Source organism: Elaeis guineensis, chromosome 2, assembly GCF_000442705.2.
Source record: "Elaeis guineensis isolate ETL-2024a chromosome 2, EG11, whole genome shotgun sequence".
Taxonomy (NCBI): domain Eukaryota; kingdom Viridiplantae; phylum Streptophyta; class Magnoliopsida; order Arecales; family Arecaceae; genus Elaeis; species Elaeis guineensis.
This window is the reverse complement of record NC_025994.2, coordinates 19,874,613-19,900,671: the sequence shown is the minus strand read 5'-3', so window position 1 is coordinate 19,900,671 and position 26,059 is coordinate 19,874,613. Positions and strand designations below refer to the sequence as shown.

Genomic DNA, 26,059 nt, shown 5'->3' with positions numbered 1-26,059 from the left:
TAAAGTTTAAAGTTCCGCTTTGTCCATTCAATTCTGCAGCAAAACCTGGGAAAGTACATACAACAGAAAACAATTCAATTCCCAATGATGACTTATTTCAAAGTTTTCAGTTGATGATAGCCCACTTCTCTATCAATTCCAATGGACACTTTTGACAGCATGGAAACATGAAATGCTGATCCCAAGGAACTGAAGATGGCCGGGCTACTTGCAGCCTGGGATCATGAGCGAAGAAAGGGTTCCCAAGGAAACCTGCATCATCCAAGCTATACAGACCCTGACCATATATTACATCTGACAAAACAAAAAGACAACACGTCTGACAATTCTGTATGGAGAAAATGAGGAAACAGCTGAATAACCCAGTTGTTCATTGTCAAACTCGAACCATCTGCACAAATTTGCAAACATAAGAAGGTTCAGTTTTCAAAATTATAAATTCCAAATTGGTTGTCTAAATTTTTTGAAAAAGTCACTTATGCAGCATGGTGGACTTAGGATGCGAAATTAGTAACACAAAAACTCTTGCAAAAGACTGACTTGACACCTTAACGGTCCATTGGTTGTTGCGGGTCCAAACTTCGACTAGTTTATAGGGAATTCAGTACATGATTATTGTATATGTGTTCATGTTTCTGGCAGCTTCAGATGCACTGCCTTTGAAAGAGGAATGCCCCTTTTAACCTATCCTATTTAACCAAGCTACTGTCTATCGCATGGTGTGGTGAAGTCAAACAAGTATGGAAGTAATATGTCAGAGAATATATATGCTCCATACAATATCTTCCACAAGTATGAGGCATTATAACAATATGCTTATAAAATGCGGATTTAAAAATTAAAAAAGGTACCAAACCTCTTGTCTCATAATTGATGAAAATGAGTGCCTTGGAATTTCCCTTGTCATCTTGAATACTGGCCATTGATAAGATCATTAACACTAGATCTTCATTTCACTACACTACGGGTACTATACTACCATCCAAATGCATGATCTGCCTTCAACTTCCTCAAAGTGCTCAGAAGTGAGTGATGATGATAATGAAAATATACAGCATCCTCAAACCACATTACAAGAAACTCTGTCCTGACCATCTGATCAAGATGCATTGACTTTATGACTTCCACTCAACTACATTGGAGGATACCAAGTCAAGTTCTCATGCAGAGTGGACTCTTGGACTGCCTTCTGCTAAATGCAGGCACGAGACCATAAGAGGTCAATATGATTTCCATTCACCTATATGTAGAGTAACCTTTGCATATTTGTAGTATCATGAGTAAAATGATGGATCAAATCACAGCATAGACAGCTTCAATATATAACACTAATCGGTTTCTACTCTACCAAAAAATCATTTCGCAGTATGAACCCAAAAGAAGTACATGAATGAGCTTTTGTGACTTCTTGATGGATTGCGAATTAAACTACTGATGAGGTCCTGTGGTCCATAGTATATATCACCGAGTTTGCAGGTTTTAAACTCTAATATCTGAAAGTTCCATGGATGCTGCATTATGATTGACCATTGATCCATCCAATATTTGAAGCCTGAGAAGTGCAACCATAAATCCTTTCATTGACTTCAGGTGGATCATCAATCAGACTAGTAGCAATGGTAACACAGCTCTGCACACCGGCACAACGTCCTTCATAAGTTAGAATATAGACCATATTGACATGAGGTTATAATCACTATTCTATGATCTAGTGATGGAATCATTTGAAATGTTAAATCCAAATAATCCTCATGAGTTTACTTCTGTGGACCTCATTCCGTTCATCAACTTCACCTGCAATGAATGGTTGTCTGTCAGACTCTGCTTATTAGCTGATCCCAGATTGTAATGGACAAAGTTGATTGACCTCTGAGTCATTAGTAACCATTGAATGACCTTAAATTTGAATGCAAAAGATTTCCATGAATCTTTGTGGATTATATTCATCAAAATACTAATCATATAGCCAACAACGGTTCAACAAGTCCATCCTTCAGCATAATCCCAAATTTATGAAATCTCAGGCTTCACAAATCTGAGCTCTGAAAGGACTCCTGTTAACAAAAAAATTTAGGATAAACCATAACGATAACCATCCAGCCTTATCCCAATTATTCAAGGTCAGCTTTATGAATCCTCATTTGCTAGACATTGCTAACCACTAACGTTATTTCAAGGTTTTCTATATCTTTTTCAGAACCTCCATTAATGTTCATTAGGGTGTTTGGATGCTGCATAGCCAACGACCCCCTGAATAGTTTTAGTCATGTGTATCCACCTGGTAACCAGCTCCCATTGTTGATGGGTTTAAGTCGTGGAAAAGTGAAAAAGAATGGGAGAGAGAGCTTTAGGTAGTTAGCTTTATTTCACCTTCCCCCCTAAAATAAAGTTACACAGGTTAAGTACCTTTCTGATCCTTCAACCAAACAAAGTCATCCACCACTTGTTGGGCACTATTTGGCTGGTTCAACAAATAACATCCCCTTGCCCACCAGTTAACCAGCATCCAACATATCCTAGATCTTCCCTCCTTTTCCTGAATCCTATACCACAGGCTATTAGAGAAGCCCCTATGGATCTTCATCGTACATGTCTATACTATCACAATCCAAGTTTCCATCACTTTGTACTTATTTTGCTGAACTCCTATAGCTCCTCTAATGGTTGTCAAAGGTGGGCCTAAGAAACAAGGCACAACAAGGCACCACCTTAGTGCCTGGCCTGCCCTGAGGCGAGGCCGCTTCACCTAGGTCCGGAAAGTGTTGTCTGTGCTTTTAAGTGAAGCCCATGCATAAAAAAAGCATGTCTGTTATTTTTGATCTCGGTCATCCATCTTTTTGATATGATTAGGATTGCGATGCTTGATTGGCCAAAAAAGAGAAGGGTCAATCAACTAAAGCATCAAAATACTGGCTGCAAAACCAAAATATGTTTCTGTGTAGAGAGAGAAATAGACACGAAAGCATTACCATTTTAGCTGCATTTCGGTTTTTCAGCGTCAACATAGCTGCCTCAGCAAAAGCTTTTGCTGCTTCTGCATCAGCTTCTGCAGCCTCTGCCTCTCTGGCTGCTTCTTCAGCTTCTTTAATGGCCGCCTCTGCCTCCGAAACTGCCTTAGCAGCAACAGCTGCAGCCTCCTCTGCAGTCATATTTCTCATGCGTGCCAATTCAGCATCGACTTGAGCTTTTGTGAGGATCTTGATATCATCCCTTTCTAGCTTGGAAGGCCCCATTTTCCTTCCCTCAAGAAGCAATGTCTTTGAGTTTCTTCTTTCTGAAAAAGGTGAAATCGGTGCTATCCTATACTTGCGTTTCACCTGCATTGGTAATAACAAGACTGCTGAAGATTCTTTTTTTGTTTTCATAGGAAAGCTATTAGTACAACCATAATGTTCTCTTTCCACCACACCACCTAAATATCTGGTTACCATTATTAGCAAGTCAATGGGAACTCTCCCGTTCACCCACTCACTATAGCAAAATTTAAACCAAACTGCAGCTTCATCGGCCTCTCTAAATAAGTCCATCAAATATTTCAAGCTGACCTATGCAGCATAAGGATAATTAATGAAATAAACATGAAATATAGCACAATCTTTTTCCTTAAATATAACTGGACTGAAGGGAAGAGATGGTGACCATCTTTCCTTTGTCTGATTAAATGGAAGATCATGATAATGCTGCAGGTAAAAAGCTTTTTAATTTGCCAACAACCAGTCTGAAACAACTATAATAGGGTATAATACTAAGTCTATACAATACCAGATGAGTATCTATATCAATTCTACCAAAGCTTAGACAGCTTGAGATGAGCCAATAATAAGTCAATTTCAAGGCACGATACTTCCATTATTATTGAGAAAATGAACCAATCCAAAGCCCCAGAATTAGAGCTCCATACTGTTGCAATGTATCTTACAATGTTTGCCATGATTCAATCTACTTTTTGCATTTTTCATGAGAAGGTAGATTACCTTGATCAATTTTCTGCTCACAGTCAATGCCTTCAGTTTTGCAGACAACAACTGTTTGAAATCTGGAGGAAGCCAGTATTGTTCCTGCATGTATCAGATTTATTGATAAAACCATGAACCATGACCAGAGGAAAAGGAAAACAAAAGAAAAGTTCCATTGGCAACACCTCCATTTTAGTAAAAGGATTCCCATAATCTGACTCAAATGCAAGATTACTTGCTCTGAACTATGAAAAGATGATAAATTTTCTTAATAATTATTATGCGTAAATACATCATAGCATGCCATTGTTCCATCTAAGATTTTAAATCCCATAGGACAGGACTGTCCCATTTGTCCCATGGAACCGGATGCATCGCCTAAGGGTGTGCACGGGTCGGTTCGGATCAAATTGAGCTCAATCTTTAAACCAGACTGACTTAAATCGGTTTTCTAAAATCGAAACCAAAACCGAACCATCAACATGGAAAAACCAGTTCAAACCAACCCAAAAAAATCAGTTTGGTTCAGTTCAGCTCGGTTCATGGGATTGTGGGCTATTAGGCTTTTGCCAAATGGGCAACTTATGAAATGGGTTAAATGGATTGCTATCCATGCTGGCAGCTTATAGAATGGGTTAGACGGGCTAGATGTCTTAAATGGGTTAAATGGGCAATTTAGGGCCTATTTGGATTCATGGACCCAAAATTTTATAGGACTCATGGTTTAGGCCTATACAATTAGAAAAAATGAGCTTAGGTTAGGCCTATATTCAGAAATACCTAGGAGCCTGTGGAGTGGGCCAGCCCAAATCCCATAATATATAAAAAAAATGACCTATTAGATATTTCTGAATACAAGCCTAACCCAAGCTCATTATTCATAATTGTATAGGTCTAAACCATGAATCCTATGCGATTTGGGCCCACGAATCCAAACGTGCCCTTACTAGGGATACGAACAGTGATCTCGTGTGGTGGACTAGTAGAGCCAGAACAAGTAGAGCCAGAGTGGGAAGAGAAGGGTCCAAGGGAAGGCACAAGCCAGAGCTGGAGCAGGAGGAGAGGAGAGCCACAAATCAAAGATGAAGCATGAGGAAAGGGGAAGAACAAACACAATGGGGAATTTGGGGATGTGTACACACACACACACACACACACACACACATATATATATATATATATATGTACATTCATATGTGTGTGTGTGTGTGTGTGTGTGTGTGTATGTGTGTGTGTGTGCATTCATATGTGTGTGTGTGTATATATATATATATATATATGTACATACATGTATGTACATATATATAGATATATATATATATATATATATATATATATATAATGTATGTATGTATGTAATGTACGTATGCATGTATGTATGTAATGTATGTATGTATGTAATGTAATGTATGTATGTATGTAATGTGTGTATGTATGTATGTAATGTATGTAATGTATGTATGTATGTATGTATGTATGTACGTATGTATGTATGATAGATAAATAGATACATACATACATAGATACATACATACATACATATACACACACACACACATATGTATGCATATATATGTATGTATGTATGTATGTATATATGTATATACGTTTATATATGTATCTATATGTATATGTAAATGTATATGTATGGATATATGCATATGTATGGATGCATGTATATCTACACACACACATATATATCTATATATATACATATATATGGGGGTTGGTTTGATTTAAATCAGTTTTTTTTAAAAAACTTAAATCGAAACTACACTGAATCTAAAAAAATCCGACCAAAACCAAACCAAAATTAGCATGTCGAATTTGTTTTGGGGTTTGACCGTATCCCTACACTAGGGATAGGGGATGTCTCAAGGCATGCCGATGGGGATGCTGAGACGATAGTAGGATGGCCCTATCCTAATCAAGATTTTAAATCCTATGAGACGAAGGTGTCTCGCTATCTCCATGGAACATGACGTCTCGCTGTCTCGTCCCGTCCCAACAGCTGTCCCGATCATGCATTCCATTAGATATCCTTCTTTTCTCTCCCCTTCTTCTTTCATTTCATTTCTTTTTCTTTTCTTTCATTTCTTTATTTTTTTTATCTTTCTTTCTTTTCTTTTCTTTTTGTTTCACTTTCTTATCCCTTCCTTTCTTTTTTCCTTTTTCTTATTCTTTCTCTTTCCTTTCTTCTTTCTTTTCTTTCTTTTCTTCTTCATTTTTCTTCTTTTTCTTCTTTCCTTTCACTTTTTTCTTTCTTCATCTTCCTTTCTTTCCTCTCTCTTTTTTCTTCTCTCCCTATGTGGATGGATTTCAGAGTTCCGACCCCATCTCCGTCTCCGTCCCCGTCCAATTTTCTCATAGAAACAGGATGGGATGGCCAGGATGCCCCCCGTCCCGTCAAGACGTAAAATCTTGATCCTAATGCATAGGATGGTACCCCATTCTGGTGTCCTACGGAATGTCCCGTCAGGACTTGAATCCTTAGTTCCATCCAAGCTAGGCCCTGCTTGAACTCACACATGCACGTGTCCCATAAAGTGAACATGCTAAAGCTAAGCACATCATTTTTTTCTATGTGGGATCATGCTCGAACTTACACAATTGCACATGTCCCATGAAGTGAACATGCTAAAAGCTAAGCAAATCATTTTTGCTCGACCCCATCCCTTTCTTTTCTTTCTCACAGAAATAAATAGGAGAAACTATTTGTTCTCCATTAAAAGAGATGTACAATGTTGATGCTTTCCATGCACATTGCTTTATTTTAGGAAAATCAAAGCTGGAAATTCAAATTAAGCATGTGGATGCATGCTCATTGAACGTAACCTCTGTTCAGATAATACATCAGGTATTACAAAATTGAAGAAAAGAGGGAAATGATTTCCAAAACAAGTTTTCCAAAGGCTGACAAAATGGGGGATTAAAGTACATAAAAACTCAAAATCAAGCCACCATGTAAGGCAGTATGGCACATCTATACAGTGATCATATGCACAAACCATATAGCCATTATAGATAATTGAAAACATTAGAAAGTGTTTATATTTTCTTAGCAATGATCAAACAAATCAAATGAGTATCTGAAGTTAGCTTCTAATGTCAACAGTAACAGAATAAATAACTATAACAGAATATTTTGCCGCCACTCATCCAGGGAACTGCAGTTAAACAATAAAAAAATATTGACAATAACATTCTTCTAAGCAAAATAAACAAAAATAGCTCGGCCAAAGGTTGGAAATGTACCTCTATAAACATGGCAATAGCCGTCTTGTTAGACCCAGTGGGCTCCTTTAAATTAGTAATAGCTTCCATTATAAGATCATCCAGCCTATACATAGGAGAGAAATCAAACAAAACAACTAGAAATTAATAGCGATCAACAATAGGCCCACAAAGTGGCAAAAAAACCAAGTCAGACGAAAATTCAACATAGAATAAACAGCCTAGGTATTGAAAAAATTGGCTAAGCTAAAGAAAGATGTCTAGATAATTATAGGAATGCATTATGTGAAAGACTCTAACTAATTATACCTAAAACAATAGCATGGTATCACAGTTGTTGTCATTATGTGGAACAGAGAAATTTGTTGAAAAAGAGGAGACTAAAGACGTTTGATATCATTATAGTGTTGCAAACTTGTGCCTTTCTGTTTTGCTACCCCTGCATCCCTAATTATGAGATGGAGCTATTTGCAGCTCTTACTCATTCTCTTCTTGTACTACAAGCTAATAAATAATTGTACAAATAGTATTGCAAAAAGGGACCAAAATCCTACTTTACTATGATGCAAGCAACATGTGTGCAGTAAATGCCACCACCACTAGTGACATCTCTTATCAATCAAATTTGATCAGGTTATTCTGCCTTCAACAATGTTTTAACAACTGCTGCAAGAAACAAAAGGAGCCATTTAGCATCTAGGCCCTATAGAGATGCCCTATGATCAAAGCAGCCAAATAAAAATATAATTTCAAAAAGATTTAGAAAAAAAAACATAACAGAAGTATGTAAAAAATAGTTAACAGCCAAAAAATAGAACATGGAATATTGGATTTGACGGACTAAATCAACCAAAAACTGTCAGCTTGGCAGCATTTCAATACTAATTCACACACAGATCTCATCCTCCTCCATAATCAAACATGAAGCAAACACTACAAAGCAAACCATGTAAACCTAATCAAAGTTATCTATTCATCTAATATGATGCCACCTTTAAACTTTCACCATTTGTGCCCATGAAGAGCTGCAATGAGATTAACATAGTTCAATCGAACATCTGATAATTTCTTACAACTATTGGTAAGCTGTATGTTGGACATCAGGTTATAAGGCAAAACCCCATATATCAACTCAATTTTGAAGACCAACACCAACATTGCTAAGCCAAAGAATTGCCAAAATATTCTGCTTTGAAATTGGTTTCTTTTACATTATTTGCTACATTAAGGAGATTGTATTGATAAACGACTAGAAATACAACTCACCTTTCTAGAAATCAAAATTACAAAATTCCAATACATACATTTGCACTTCCTCCAAATAGTCATAAAAATTCCATTCCTAAACAAAGAAAAAAAGAGTTATCTAAATAAATGAAAATCTGCTCCCACATCGAAACAATATTTGTGCTATCTAATATTCATTACACCTTAAGATTAGTGATTGCTAAAATAAAAAAATTAATTAATTATGACAGAAACAAAAGAGACTTCTAAAGCATCCAAGTCAGAGGCCATCTGCATCGCAGAGTTATTGGAAAGCATTGCAAGATTACTACATATTTCTATTGCATCAAATCAAGAACAATGCACTCCTGAAAGTTAAATAGCAGAAAAAGCATCAAATTTAAGCTATTTAATTTTGAACTTAACCTCCTTATTAATACTATATTCAATAATATAAAAAAATGAATTACAAAAGGAGAAAAATTTCTTTCAGGCAGTCAAAAGATCAGCTAAAATTGTTCTCCACCAAATGGGTTGCACAAAAAATTCCAATGTCATAAGAAATGCCCTAAAAAAGAGAATGTTGTCGGTCCTAGTTAAGTAGGCATAGTTTCTACCTCAATGATCCCTCAGCAAATGCCAATAATATTTGAATCTCTACCTATCTTATGAAAACAAGCCCCGATGCTTCTCCAATTTCAGTAATCTATTTCCACAGTGAAGTCAATGCTCAATAACACACATAATGGCCAAGGGACAGTTAGCTAGCAGTCCTTCAACAAGTATTAAAAAACAAAAAAAGAAGAAGAAGACAAGGAGTAACTCTATCAGAGTTCCTCCAAGAGAGTTAAAAGGAGAAGAAGGCGCAGTTCTTTCAGAGTTCCTCTCAGAAAGTTAAAACTAGGAGGACATTTACATTCATGGAAGAGTACGTGAATATAATAATGAGAAGAAGAAGGAGAAGCAGCCTCTCAGATGGTTCGAATTAGGAAAACATTTATTCTCATAGTAAAGGCCCATCATTAACATAATAATCAGAGTTCCTTTCAGAAACTTTCTAGGACAACATTTATTTTGATGGAAAAGATACATGGTCAATATTATAACATTTTAGTAGAAATCACTCACCATGAATTCAAGCATCAAATTTAATTCTGTCATGTTGGAAAACATCATGACTGGAAAGTCATCATGTTTGTCAGATGTCTCCAAGAGACAATGAAAAGTCATTATTTAGCATAAGCATTACACAAGAAGGCTTCCATTCCTTATGACCTATGAGACTGCTAATGCGACCTATAAGATAACTGCCTAAGACATCGCCAATTTTATATGCAATTGATAAACCTGACAAAAACTTGAACGTTAGACCCTCTTTTCTCAGGAATAAAGTTATCCTAGGAAAGTCAAAAAGAAAAAATAACTTGGAGAGAAAATGGAGTAATTGAGGAATTCACCAAATATCCAGAACTTAACCCAGCTTTGGAGGACTGCATGAGTATAAAGATTTTTTTTTTTGGGGGGGGGGAGGGGACTCAGAACTGCCCCTTCAACTCCCCATTCGGGGATGAGATTTTGGTGTTTGGAAAGAAAAAATAGAATAAATAGAAAAAGATGGCTTTGTTCCACTTTATTCAACTTTCTCCCACAACCAACGAGGGCCTTAGCAATGAAAGGACTGTCACAATATTTTTAATGTTTGCGAAAAATATCTTGATTTCTGTTTATGCAAATGCATTCATTGTAATTGAAGAAGTTCAACAGCATGCATAGTATCACTGTTTATCAAAAATCAAGCCTTGTTGCAACTATCTAGGTCAAGTGGTCAACCTTGTAGATCCTTGACCACTGATCATATCTAATGCTCATCCTTCCTGCTAAGGGTCATATTGGGATTACCACAAACCCTTCCGTATCCTTTCTCACAGCTTTCATCCATTTTAACTTAGTATTTTAGACTCCTCATTCTTGACCATTCAACACAGATTTAAGCATCTCTCTTACAAGATTGTTTTTAAATTTTGATCCAGATGGCTATGCTGTCTCAATGAGTTTATTGTTCCTTTGCCATCAATTTGCGCAACTTATTCCTCTAGCTATTCTTCATAGTATAACCAATATCCATCATCACATTCTTGATTCCACTGCACTCGTCTAATTTGCTTGGACATTCTTCACCGCCCAACATAAAATTTGTCATTTTTGCAATTTTTCATCACATCACCAAAGCATGTCTCAGACAAAAACAGCATGTTTCAGATAAAAACATCCTAAAAGCACCATGTCAGGTTACCCACCCAGCTCTCATTCTAGTACCCAAGTTTACATCAATTTCCTTATTTCGGTATCATAGATCTAAAAAGTAACAAAATTCTTCAGACTAGCATTGTCTTTGACTTACCAGGATCACCTCAGCTATCGACACTCGACAGTGAGTTAGACCAATTCAAGCAACATCGATGAGCATAAGATTCAAGACAAGCAACACTTAATCGTATTTTAGAAGACTAGGCAAGGTGCAATATTCAATACTTCTAAGGGCATAAGCTACATGTACAAGTCTCTATTTCCATGTTCCGAGTGTCCAAACAACAAGCTTGATTGGTCAGATTTCAATGCTTGGAGCTCCATTGAACCACAGGTTGAATTCACTGGCTATGTCAAACAATGTTCACCTATAGAGTTTGATCAGTTTGTATCTTACTGACTGAAAGTTTTACACTCCAAAAGGCAGAATGAACATAGATGATGCCATCTTGATGGACCTTTGTTCAATTTCCCTCAAACAATAATTTAGTGTAACCAAAGCAATCCCTTTGACCTATACAGCATCCAGAATATAAGGGCCAAAGCTCATTTGCACGGAATAAGGGGAATAATAACCTTATTTGGACAATTTCAGAGGTTTCACAAAAGCAAGAATTCATACTAATTTCTTCAGACAAGTTCATTGTTCTGTCTCTCCAAGCTGATATATATATATATATATATATATATATATATTATTATTATTTTTTTTTCAAGAGCGAACTGAAGGAAGAAATTCCTTTATAATGCTTGCTTGGCAAGAGAGACAAATGGCATTACTTCCTAAAATCTTAATGGTTCACCTTTGTGAGCCAAGACTCATGAGAAATGGAAGTCATCGGAAATTTTTTCGTTGCACCTCTCATCAAGAGGATGTATAGCTGGTCAAGTTGCAAAATTGTCAATACACGTATTACAAAATGCCGTCTGCCTCTCCAACCAAATAATTCAAGGCCATCAGCTTCAATTGAGGCCTTATTTTCATTTTTAATTCAACATCCATTGCAACTACATTCCATATGCTTGAACTTATACAATTGGTTTTTACGACCTTGTCCAAAAAAATAAGAAAGAACCTCTTTACAGACTTGAAAGATAACTGGCGAAAAATAGAAAATTCCATGTATGCAGTGCTTCTATACAATAAAGAAGTGTGTTTATGAATAAGGGTCAAGATCTTAAAAAGAGAATCAAAGATAGAGAAGAGGACAAGTGAGGAATGGAAGTCAGGATTGGTAGTTTAGATTTCTATGTTGTGTAGATGTGTTAAATCATGTGCACCTAATATGTATTCACATTGTATCCATAGTATCTAATAAATAATAACTCCTCTGTCCTTCTAATGTTTAAATCTAACTTTCATATAAATAATTCTTATTGAAATGTCTAATGTTTATGTTATATGATGCCTATAAAAATGATACGTATCGTTTATATCTCACCTGAGGTCTTGACCAAGCATACATGTGAAGCAGACAAATGACCTTGCACACACATGCATATTTACAAGCACATACACATGCACATTCTTGCACATGCTCCCTTTTAATATATCATCCAATACAACATATTGATTGTTAGTCCAAACTGGTCATCCACAAAAATCACCATGATATTGGATTATAAAGTATTTGATGATACAGTCTATCAACACTTCACCTTGATCAACATCTACACTGCACTAAAAGGAGAGAGTTCTATTTCAGAAATATTCCACAGAAATCCTGCCTGTCAATTTTCACTCCCAAAATACACCATCACAGTTCAGGACTGCCAATTTCTGTTATATATAATCCCCACCCCCCCCACCCCTCTTTAAAAACAAAAACAAAAACAAGAAAAAGAAAAACACATACTCACCTCATCTCTCCATGAATCTAATCAAATCTATATCTAGAAGTCTTTCCAAATTTTTTTCCTAAGAAAACTGGACCTAAATTGTTTGAGTTATCAAGTAGTCTCTTTAACACAGAATCTCTTTCATATGTCTTAACCAATTAGGCAACCAACTTATTTCTTTCCTGAAGAACCAGAATCTAAAGGACCCCCATTCAAAATCTGTCCCTCATGCACCTCTTTCTCAATGAGATTCTCTCTCAATAGGCTTTCTTCAAAATGTTAACATCTTCCTTCCCTAACAAAACTGGACTTCATTTTTTTCATTTTAATGCAACTCTATCCCTCTTTATTTCTCAATTATTGTGCCACCATCCTTCCATCTCGCATCCCTTCTTTCATGTTTTTGCCCTCTTCATTCTCTTGCTCTCTTAGAAGAGAAGAAAGGTATGTAAATCAAAGTATGAGTCTATTCAACGATCCAGATAAATAAGAAATAAATAAATGATAATGAAAACATTAGCCAATGGCATCCTACGAAGAATGGATATGGATACCAGATATGGATATGACAGGATACGATTATGTTAATATGGGAGGTCTGAAACAAACAAGATATTATACATCTAGGATATGATAATAAAATATTTGTTTACATATTGCTTAAAAAATTCAACAATAACAACAAAAATTTCAATAAATGACATAATAATAACACAACCAGCAAACATTTAAAAGTTAGCAGACACAGATGAATCAATCTAATATTCTGTTCTACCGGGATGCATTCACAGCTGCAAGCCATCAACAGAATAAAAAAAGATGCAAGAACAATAAAAAAAATGCAGCAAAATACAAAACTTAACAAGAGCAAAGTTTGAAAAAATGAACAATCAAGCAGCAAATTAAACACAGCAAAATAAGAACCAATTAAAAGCAAATCAACACGCAAGCAATATGATACAGATTCTGTTGTTCTAAAATTAAATGCAATACGAAAAAAATGAATGCTACATTTTCCTCTCAATCAGCAAACCATCCACTCCTCTTCCCCTCTCTCTCAATTGGGATTTAAGGCAGAAAATAGGGCATGTGAGAAAACGGTTGCCATCCCATACTTAGTTTAAGTTACTGGACTCGGATGCAAATCCAGGTTCAAAACCCACATGAACCAAACCCAATAACCCACCACTAACTCTAAAAGTATCCTAGAAGTATCGCAGGAGTATCGGAGAAGTATGTGGACATTCCTAGAAGTATCTGAGCACATGTATTAGGCTGTATCAGACTTGTATCCATATCTGATATGTAACTAGATACTGCCATAACACCTCTTTCAAAGTATCGGTGCTTCCCTAGATAGCATAACAACCATCGATCCAATTTTCTCCCCAGATTCTATGTTTTAATTGTATATTTGTTTTTCTATTATATTTATTTCATGTTTCTATATTTGTTCTCTTTGACAATGGAACTTTTGTTCTATTCTCACTTTATTTTATATTTTTCTAATCTTCCCTACTCACCCTTTTGTATCTCACAAGCCAGCCAATCACTAGCTACTAGATGAATGTAAGGTCAGTTTTCATCTATTTACTTACATCTCTCATGATTAATATTCTCTTTCCTTCCATGACAATCTCATACAATGCACCTCACATCTCTCTTTCCTTGGATACATGAGTGACACTTCTCTTCCCCTTTCAAACTTGACCATGCACCGCGATTTAAGTGCTCTCAAATGTGCTGACATGGCAATACATAAGTGATTTATCTACATCCTTCAAATCGTTGGTTGCTGCATCAGCATGTGATGGATTGTGTAAAAGATATTATGCATGCATATATGCTAGGGAGCATGTAAAAGATACTACGCAGAGACCTCAAATGATAATTTTCAATCTCCCTCCTGCCTTTAAGTGTTGTCATGGTTGGTTCCTTTTGTAAAATAACTTATTGTGCTTAAAATCCAGTCTACTCACAAGATCACTAGACTGAATACGCTCATATACTGCCCTTTCCTATAAGTGTGCCCCCATCTTCCTTATCTTCAGTCCAACTCGAAAATCTTAGCTAATGTAACTCCTTAGAAAGCACAATTCTCTCTAACATGCACATTGGCTCCTTCATTTACCTTTGTAATAATAAAAAGAAAGGAACTTTTTCTAATTATATTCACCGCTCTCTCTCTCTCTCTCGCTCTACACTCTCTTTAGTTCATGCCCCAAGTGCCAAAACCACTCCCATCTCCCTACATCACATGCCTCCTTTGCTGATATGATATCCTAGTTTGTTGATTTATTGGCCCTTGAATAAAATTGATGGGCATCTCTAAATATCTGGAGGGAATCAAAGTGTGCAAAGTGCACACTGCACATCTACAAAAATGCAACAACTGATACTTCCTTTAAAATTTAATTATATCTTCAATTTTGCTTTAATAATGTATTTTGAATTTCAGTATATTTCAACAACTTTACTTCTACTAACATAAGATCAGGTACTTCAAGTGTTCTAAGTTATTTATTTATACCATATATATTGCTTTATTCTACTTGTATTAAATTTGATAAGCTCATGATTACCCACTGAATATAATACCTCTAACATACTAAGCAGCAAATCTACCATTTACTCTAGGCATTCATCTTGAGATGTCTTTAACTCCTCTATCACAAATTATGAAGCTCCCATCTGTATACATTTACATGGAATAGTGCAATGGAAACATATCTGTCTTAAGGAACCAAAGGAGTATAAAATGATGCATTTCTTCATATTTTCTTAAACTTAATGCATTATCATATTTTTTTCAAGGTTACAATCAGAGTATTATTGGATTAAACTAATTATGATCATAAATGTTAATTGCATAAATCGTTTGTTAATATATATAATATATTTTATTTAATTCATGCTTTGTTTCCATACTTTGCATTGCATGTCATGTAGTTTTAGAGCTAAAAATGGACATAATAACAATATGGCAGATATTATTACCAGTATGGACATAATTGCATATATAAATCTGATGAACTATGAGGTAGAATATTATCCAACTATGTTTTATTAACTCAAAGTAAGTATACAAGTCTCCCAGCTTTCTTTACTATTTTTCTACAGCAAACAAATGATCAAACAAGAAACAACAAAAATCACATGATTCTTTTACTAGATCCTAGTAGTTCTATTAAATTACACACTTTGCTTCAAAGGCTGACGATTAATGATGCAATTCACTAAGTGTGTCAATTATAAAGAGAATATCAAATTGAAAAATATGTCAATGTTGTCACTTATTACCTTTGTAGTTCATGAGAACTGTATGAGATTGAATAGGGTTGAAAACTGATTTATATATTTTTGGGACATGAGTCAGAATTTGTGTATCCATATTCGTAATAGCTTTTATTTAACAGACACAACTACTTTTTACAATTACAAATATTAGGTGGATGCTAAAATCAATGCCCATATGCAGATAGACTCGACTATGGAAATGGATTAGATGGATGATAGTAACAAGCTTTTCAAAACCTAGAGAACTTGACTATATTAGTGGGTAGCCAATACCAAGATGGACCAAGTTCTCAGTCTATCTCGCAGGAGAAGGGAACTTGGGCAAGATCTCAAACAATACTTTAGGAACTGAGATATTGGACTCTTGGCACATATGGCAAATCCAAGATTAACTGCAATTTAAGACATCAATTCGAATATTTAATAAATGAGAATTAAGTTAACATGGTAAAAAAAAAGATTAGGAAATCCTTGTTAATATCTTGATATATCAAATTATATTGGGCAACATATTAAGGGCTGATATATCGATTATATCATATCAATGAGTATTTGATATCGATATAAATGAATATCTTCTTTTAAAAAATTGTCTAGTAAAGAGTATAAAAGAAAAAGGAGTAACTGCCCAATTTTTCAAACCATATTTTTTTTTATATGTTAGCAGGTACTTGCCTTTAAAAAGATGAAGGAATGAGATAAAAGAAAAGATAAATGTTCTATTGAATAAAAATTTGAAAGGACTGCTTAGTACACCTTACAAGAATTTGATCATGTCTTAACAAAAGGTGGACACAAAATAGAAACACATGACCAAATTGGAAAGGAGCATTTATTTTCTGCTGCGACTGAAAGGGAGAGACAGAGACAGCAAGGATTCTATGTGCTTGTGTCAGCTATGACCTCTGTAACTAGGAAAATGATTGGAAGTTTGAAATGGGAGGGAGAGGAAAAATGGTTGGGACACCATCCTAATCTCCATCAATAAAAACTTGAATGTTAGTTTCTAGCAAGAAAAGTTTGAGACCAATTGAATATGTAGTAAAAACAATATAAGTAATGACTTCCCCACTTGATCATACTAAGCAAAGATTCCTTATTTGAGAAGAATTCTTCAACTTAATAAGCCTATAAGATGTGCATTGAGAGAAACAAAGCTATCAAAGGGGTTATAACTGATCATCCTTTTGAATTTGAGAAATATTGTTTCGTATAAAACATGTAATATTTTACGGGTTGCTAGGAGCCATGCTAAATTTGAAAGGATTATGCTGGATTTATGTCCATATTATAACAGAAATCCTGAACTGCTCAGCCACCTTGTCTTCCCCCTCATCCAAATCTACCAATGTTTCTCATCTCATTGATTAATCATATATATATTTATGTGTATATATATGTACATGTGTTTGTATATATATGTACATATGTATACATATATATGTATATGAGCAGAGCTAATATGTGGGCGCAACATCCCAAATAAGGTTAGTCCTAATTGGATGACGAGGGCCCAACACAAATGATTCGAGCCATTGAATATGATCTATCGTCTTTGATCCGCTTCCTTTTAAAAGATCATGTGACTTGGAGATTCCTAGCCAATACATGCAGTGGTCAAAAATATTCATCATTCATGTCATTTAAACTATCCATTTTTTTTACCATTGGATGCATAAATCACATGATTTTTTGACAGCAAGCAAATTAGAGATGGTTAATCGTATCCAACGGCTTGTGTCATCATTGTTGGGCCCTCAATCGTCTGATCAGGAGCAATCTTATTTAGGTTGTTAAGTGGGTGCCTACATATTAGCTCTACTCATACACACACATGCTCAGAAAGAGAGAGAGAGAGAGAGAGAGGATACTTCACTTTACACTTGCTATGGCTCCTAATAACAATCATACGACCTTAGTGTCCCATCTTCATATAAGCCTACTGACTAAAATTTACATATAATGCAAGGTCTAAATATGGCACTACCATTGCTACATGCATGCATACATGCATGCATATATACATACATATATATTATGATTGGAAACGAACAAGGGGTTACACGTCTATGTCTTCAACCAAATAGACAAAATGGAAAGCTTCATTTTCATTTGATAAATCCCTTTGGTTCCACTCCCCTTAATGCGCAAATGGCTTAAAAAGTATCCTTCATTCATCATCCCAAGAAGAAAGAATCTCTTTATTTCCGTACATATATACGTATGTATACACGGACACACACACACAGAGGATGCTTCACTTTATGCTTGCTATGACTCCTGCAACGATATATGATCTTGGAGTAACATCTTCATGTAGGCCTACTGATTAAAATTTACTTAAAAAGCAAGATCTAAATATGACAGTCATTGCCCCTGCATGTCCCAGGAATTGTGATACATTGTTTATTCCCTATGCTCATACCTTGTCATATGCTCTTTTAAGATAGGAAAATCCATGTGCATTTTCTATTATCCCTTCTAATCTTTTCATCCATGCCTAAATAACATAATATCCTATATCACTATATTCCCATGCATAGATCTAAATTTGCTATATAGAATAACTTTCATTTTTCTTATATCTTTATTCCATCACTCTCTCCCATAGTATGTGGCTCATAAGTTCAAACCCACAAATATTCCCATTCAATAGTTGACACTTCCATGCCTTAAGGCTCATATGGTATCCCATTCAAGAGCTCTACATCTCCGAACTACTAACAAGTGCAGGCGTTGACACAAGAACGGATATCCTACACCAACACACATCTAACATAAGGAATTGATCACATGGAATTCATATGAGATGAAGGTTGTTATTTTCCATCTGACTAAAAGTATCAACTGTCACTTAATGAATACAATCCAACTTTGTGGGGTGCATTTTGATTCTTTATCTCCCGTAGAGAAAGCTGTATTTATTAAATGATACAGTTATAGAAATAAGGAGAATACCATGGAGATTTGTGCTTGGCACCCTCAAATTTATATTGAAATATTAATGATTGCTGGTAGCACATTAATGGCCTCACAGGCAACATAGACAAATACCTCAAAGTAGTTTGTAGCTTGTGTTATAACAATAGAGGTATATGCCCTCTAAAGGCAGAGCAAATACAATTACCTCAAATTACTAAGTCAGAGTCCAAATTACATCTAAGATAGCAAAATGCCAGTAAATCAAAATTTGAACAGCCCGATGCAAATCTGCATGTCTATAACTTTAAACCAACAATTAATGATGCAATTATACACTAACCTTGAGATAGATCTTTTAGAACCACTAATTTTTAAACTCTCACTAGACATTGAAAGAGGCTTGGAGTCAACAATTTCATCATCGATATCCTGAACTTCTGTACTGAGAACCTTTGGGATATCATCATACTTGGAAATCTGCCGGCTCTTCTTCAAGGCTATCCTGGCTTCTCTCGAGATCCCCATCCATTTGCAGTCACACTCATGTTCCGCCATTTGTCCTGTCCAATTTAAGAAAGAATACAAAGAAAACAAACCAAACATTTTTTAGATTGATATTTGGAAGCAAGTATTAGAATTCCTCATTCAATTATTTCAAAAGCTGTCATGTAGTAACACTTCAACTATCAATAATTTTTTTTACTTATAAAGTTTGACAATTTATTTTACAATAACCAAATTTAAATAATCAATTAAATAAAAGGCTCACCTTAAGATCAACATTTGACCGCAAACATAAGACGCCACTAAATTCGGGATCTTTCAATATTGTTCGCCATTTTCCAGCCCCATGTTTAACAACACCAGCTCTGAGAGCAGCCTCTTCCTCTGCTGTCCATTTCTGCTTGGGAGCACCCATAGAGAAAAGCCCCAAAACCCTCCTAAAGGGAGCTAATGATGAAAGTCTACTAACCTGTCTCCACACATTAATCCATGAGCAGATGAATAAATCACAAATCATAAGTCACTAACTGAAAGCTTCTACAAAACCTACAGGACCAACAACAAACGCAACCCTACCCAACGCAAATTGATTTCAAAACTTAATTTTGATCATAAACCAGAATCCAAATCATAGGAAACAGTTCAGAGATTAAAATTCCCTGTAAACAGAACCAAAGAATCAGCTAAATCCAAAAGAAAAGAAGAAATTGAGACGAAAGTTGTCATCTTTAAAAAACTCTGAAAACAAGTTAGACGAGAAAACACTAATTCAGTAAAGAAAGCGACCAAATTTCTACGAATAGAAACCAACAAAACCCGATCTCGCATTAAACACCACAAATCAGCCAACCATTCGCGCAACAAACCAGGAGAAAGGCCTCAATTTAAAAAGACATACAGAAACAATCCATATTCGTATCCGTAACACCTAACCTCTTCCAAAACAAATAAAACAAAATAAAATTCCGGAGAATCGAACAACGATGCCATTTGGGTACCCCAAAAAATTCGACAAATTTTTAGGGGAACAATAAAAAGAATTCGCCAAAGCAGTTCAAAAATTCATAAAAACAAAGAAAATCGCAGGAATCGAAAGAAATTGAGAAAGAATAACGGCGGGATTAAAAGAGGAGAACAGAAAAGGGAGGAGATAGAGATATAAACGGAGAAAAAAAAATATATAACCTTGGACAATAGCAGCGGCGAGCCCTTGGGAACGGGATATTGGCGAGAGGGGAAGGTGGCGAGAGAGTTCTTCAGGTAGACGCCATTTCCGACCGCAGCCCACAGGTTTATAAACTCGAAACACAGTGGACGATCGGATGTAAGAACTGCGGGTACGAAATTTTGTGAGGAAGAAAAATGAAAAATGAATTTTTCACCGGAAAATGATTAATTGCCACGTGGCAGGCGGAAGGGTTGTGCTCTTACCACAACTCCAACGTGGACTGCATGGTCCCCGTGAAGATCATAACGTGCGGCTGATATGTTTCCTTTTTAGAGTTCTGAACAAAAAAAAATTCTTTATTGATTTTGAAAGAAATGGTTGGAATTATTTTTGGTCTCCAGAGCTTGGTAAAATATGGTTAATACACATTTAAGAAACAAATGATTCACATTTTCAAAATAAGTGATATACTAGTGCATAGCCTGTGCGCTTCTTCATGGTGGATTTAATTACAACTAAAGATAAGCTTCCAAATATTTTATCAATATAAATTTTTTATATAATATAATATATAATATTTTTATTATTTTAATAAACTTACATCCATACTAATTTTCATTTTTTTATTTAAATTAAAAATATAAATATCAAAAAAAATTATTAAAATACTATTGAATTGAGAAAGTTTCCTAACAAAATATAAATCAAAGTGATTAAAAAATAAACTATAATATTTGAAATAAATTACTTCCAGTGAAATAAAAAAGAAAAGATAAAAAGCTAATAATTAAAATATGTTATCGGAATGTATTAGATGATTTTTAAAAAAATATTTATTAAAAAATTCAGTATAAATTTATTTTTTCAAGAGTTGAAATAATAAATTTTTGTTAAATCTTAGATAAAAAAGATTCGAAACTAATTTTTTTATAAATTATCAAGTCGATATTTATTTTCTAAAATATGTTAATAACCTTCAAATTACACGTACTATCATTGGAACTTTGTAAACTAAATATAATTTAAAATATGTAAATGTGATAGATGATATTTTTGATAACAACTAGTGGACTAAATTTGCCATATTTTGTATCTATTGCAAGATTAAGTACTAAAATATTAATTAGTTGCTGAGCTGATTTGATCCGATCCAAATGAGATCGATTTTATCTGGTTTGATTGAAATCCAAAGTGGATATGGATTTTAGAAAAAATATCTGAAATAGGTTTAGATTGGATATGGATAATGGTATGTCCCAATCCAAATCTAATGCGATGCAATATTAATATATATCCTCTTTCAAAATTATAATAGTACTATATTATTTATATGTATCTGATCTCATCCAATCTAATTAATTTTTTTTATCTATTCGATCCGATCCAACCTGACCTGCAACTCTATTTCGCTCGATCTAAGATAGGTATGGGACAATTATGGGTATGACATTTTTACTTGTGGAGTGGGTACGGATATGGATTGATCCAACCCATATTTGACCCATTGCCATCCTACATATAGCATTCAAATGCTTGAAAGTGGAGAGGTTGAGTTAAAATTCACCTTTCAAAAGAGTTAACTTTGAAAATTGTGCTATACATTCCATCCATGAGAGAATTTAATATCAAGTTTTCTTCTCAATAAAATTAGTTTCGAGCAAACTATGGATCTGATTATTATGTTATCACAAAAAAAGTCATCTTTGTTGGCAAAAGTTATGCATGTGATTGAATATTTAAATTGAATATTGAGAATAAAAAATCATATACTGATTTTGTTTATTTTTTTTCTTCTATTAATTTTTTGCAATTGTGTCGTATAAATAGTAAATATATGGGGTTTAGGACTAATCTCGGTGGTGAAAAAAGATTTTGAAAAATATAAAATATGGAGTAAATCAAAAATTACAAAAAAGCCTCACAAAAATGTTGAAAAAATACTGAATTGTTAGAATTGATTTACATTGATATTTGTGAACATGAACATATTTTAAATTATGAAAGGAATAGATATTTTGTCATTTTTATTGATGATTTTTCTAAATATACTAATGTATATTTGTTTAAAAATAAAAATGATGCACTTAAAAAATTCAAGAAATTTCTCCATAAAGTATAGAATCAATTTAGTATAAATATTAAAATATTTAGAAATGATAGAGGTTGTGATTATGAATCTTTTGGGTTCAACTTATTTATTCAAGTATTAGGAATAATTCATGAAACTATTCCTCCCTACTCTCTACCTGCAATGGTGTGACTAAAAGAAAAAATAGAATTTTGATAGAGCTAACAAATGTCATACTTATTGAATTAGGTACTCCCACTAACCTTTGGGTGAAGCAGTTTTAATTTTTCATTATGTTTTGAATAAGATACCACGTAAAAAGACTAAAATTGCACCATTTGAACAGTAAAAGGGATATAAGCCAAATTTAGGATAGTTTAGAATTTGGGGCTGTTTAACTTATACAAGACTAATAGATCCAAAATATCAAAGTTGGGCGTAAGAGTTGCCACTTGTGTTTTTCTTAGTTATGTAGTTATAGTACAGCCTATAGATTTTTAAACATTGAAAATAATGTTATACTTGAATCACATGATGCTATTTTCATAAAAAAAATTCTTTTAAATTTAAAAATAGTGAGGCCAAGTAATTACATAAAATATTTTATCTATATCTAGCTCTTCTACACCATCTTTACAAAAAAATGGTAAATTTTGGGTTTAAACCAAGGAGTGAAAAAGCTAGAGTGTTGCTAAAAGATTTAGCCTAGACTTTTATGTTCATAACATAAAAGAAACTTCTTTTTCTTTGCAGGAAGCTTTGTCATCATTTGATACTATTTTTGAGAAGAGACTGCAAATAATGAAATAGAATCACTAATTTCTGATAAAATTGAAAAATTAGTTGATTTACCACGGTATTATAAAAACATAGGGTGCAAGTGGGTCCTTAAAAAGAAGTTTAAATCAGATTGCACTATTGATAAATATAGAGCTAAGATTGTTGCTATTTTTTTTAAAAAAAAAAAACTAGACTTTTATTATACATTCTCTTTAATTACTAGAGTGACATCTATTAGGTTGCTAATTATAGTGGCTGTGATTTATGATTTGAAAATTTACTGAATGAATATCAAAATAGCTTTTTTAAATGAGGACCTAGATGAAAAAATCTATATGGACCAACATAAAGGCTTTATAGAGCCTAGCCAAAAATGCAAAGTGTGCAAATTGACTAAATCTCTTTATGACTTAAGACAAACCCTTAAGCAATGACATAAAAAATTTGATTCTTGCATGATTAATAATGGCTATAAGTCAAATAAGTGTGACAAGTGCATCTATCTTAAACCTTGGAAAAACTCATATATTTTTGTTTGCCTCTATGTTGATGGTTTATTAATTTTAGCTCTAATTTGCATGTTATCAAAGAAACCAAAAATATGCTTCACAGCCATTTTAACATGAAAGATCTTGGTGACGCAAATTTTATATTGGATATAAAAATTAACAAAACATGCGATGGTATTTTTCTTTACGAGTTGCATTACATTAAGAAAATTTTGAAAAGATATAACTATATTGATTACAAGCATGTAGCTACTCCTTTTGATTCAAGTATTCATTTATTTCCTATTAAAAATGGAAATGATGTTATAAATCCAAACGAATATGCTAATTTGATTGATAGCTTGTATTATGCAACCGATTGTATTAGACCTGACATCACATATGTGGTTGGAGTACTTAGCAAGTTTATTGGCAAGCCAAGTAAAGAACATTGGCATGCCATTGAAAAAGTAATGAAATATTTAGTTGATACCAAACTTATGGCTTGTTTTATAAAAAAATTCCTACAATACTTGAAGGTTCTAGTGATGTCAATTAGAATGTATTTTTGAGTGATGCTTTCGAATAGTTATATTTTACTTTGGGTGATGGTACTATCTATTGAAAATCAAAAAAGTAAACTATTTTTGCTAATTCAACTATGGAAGTTGAGCTTATGACTTTGGCTTCAGCAAATGAGGAAGCAAGTTGGTTAAGAGATTTATTATTCGAAATCTCACTTTAGGACAAACCAGTTCCATCTACTTTAATTTATAGTGATAGCACTATTGCAATTGGTAAATTGTGAAACCATTATTATGATGGTAAACGCAGACCCATAAGAAGAAAGCACAATATTGTAAGATCATATTTTACTAATAGCATCATTATCGTGGATTATATTAAATTTTGTGATAATCTTGTAGATCCATTATCTAAGGCCTTGGCAAGAGAAAGTGTTTACAGCTTATCCAAGGAATGGAATTAAAGCCCATAGAATTATAAGCCATATATGAGGACATCCAACCAAAGGGCCAGAGATCCTATAACCAGGATCAATAGGAAGAATGAATTGTATGGTGGTCTTAAGAAATGGCACTATTTATTATATGCTAAACAATTTATTTATTTATTTTTTGAATCCATTCCTATGGTGTGAGTGCATTTATCTTATAATATTTTGGAGGTTAAGTTTTCTAAAACTCTTAGTGAAAATCTATAGCTCTAACAAGTGGGGTGTTAGAGTTATAGGTGCATCCTTAACAAATTTCACCCATATGAATATGGGAGTGGGGCCACTCTCAATGAGAATTAGGCTTATTCTCAAGTATGCTCATAAAAAATTAGGATAAGCATAAGGCTGCAACGTGTTGGCTAATAAAGCTTATGTCAACACCTAGATTGCTATATGTGATAGTGATACTTTATTTTTTCTAAGCAGTCATAATTCAAGTTAGAGCCTACTAGTGAATTTAGAGTAGAAGTTGCTGTTTCACTAAATGAAGGTTCAATGTAGAGCACACCTTCATAACACATAACAATTCCTCTTTAGCTGGTAAACTCTCTTCTTTTATTTTAATATTAAAATGAGTGGAGGAATGTTGGTGCAATTTACTATTAAAATAAAAATAATTTTTTAATAAAGTTTGAAATGATGGGAATATAAACAGTTGGTTGATTTCTTTTTAACACTATATTACTCGTTGCATGAGAGTTTCATGTATTAACTCCATTATTTATGTGCTAATAAAGTCATTATTCCCATTATCTTTTGTAACGGAATGTTTGCTTTTCTACTAAAGGCCTAATTATTCTTATATTTTGTAACATAAAAATCTATCACCCACACACACTCTCTAGCCCATTACTTTGGCCAATATAGACCATATTAACTTGGATGGCCTTCATGAGCCTATAGAAATACTTCTCACCATTGGCCTCTAACACATAACACAACAAATCATAGAAGTTGTCCTTATTCCACTTAAAAGCATGACTTTGAGAGTTTTCTAGCCAAAGAAAGGTATTCTTTGGTAGAACTTTAGGCTCAACCTCTTATACAAGATTGATCTTAAGCCATATGACAATCTAGTTAGGTTGTTGTATCCTAGAAAAAACAAGCCAAAGAGATCTGTTACACAGTCCATAAACTTTTCCAACCACAGAGAGCTTGAATCTTCTTAAAGAGAGTATGATTTCTATGACACAGCCTGATTAATATCATTATCAAAAAAAAATTCTTAATTTTCTATTATCTAATTATTATTAT

At 34.1% G+C, this 26,059-nt stretch overlaps 1 pseudogene; it reads right to left on the bottom strand.

Annotated features, from left to right (window-relative positions):
• LOC140855593 (single myb histone 6-like) lies at positions 1-20,627 on the bottom strand (annotated as a pseudogene).
• Positions 20,628-26,059: the final 5,432 nt, after the last annotated feature.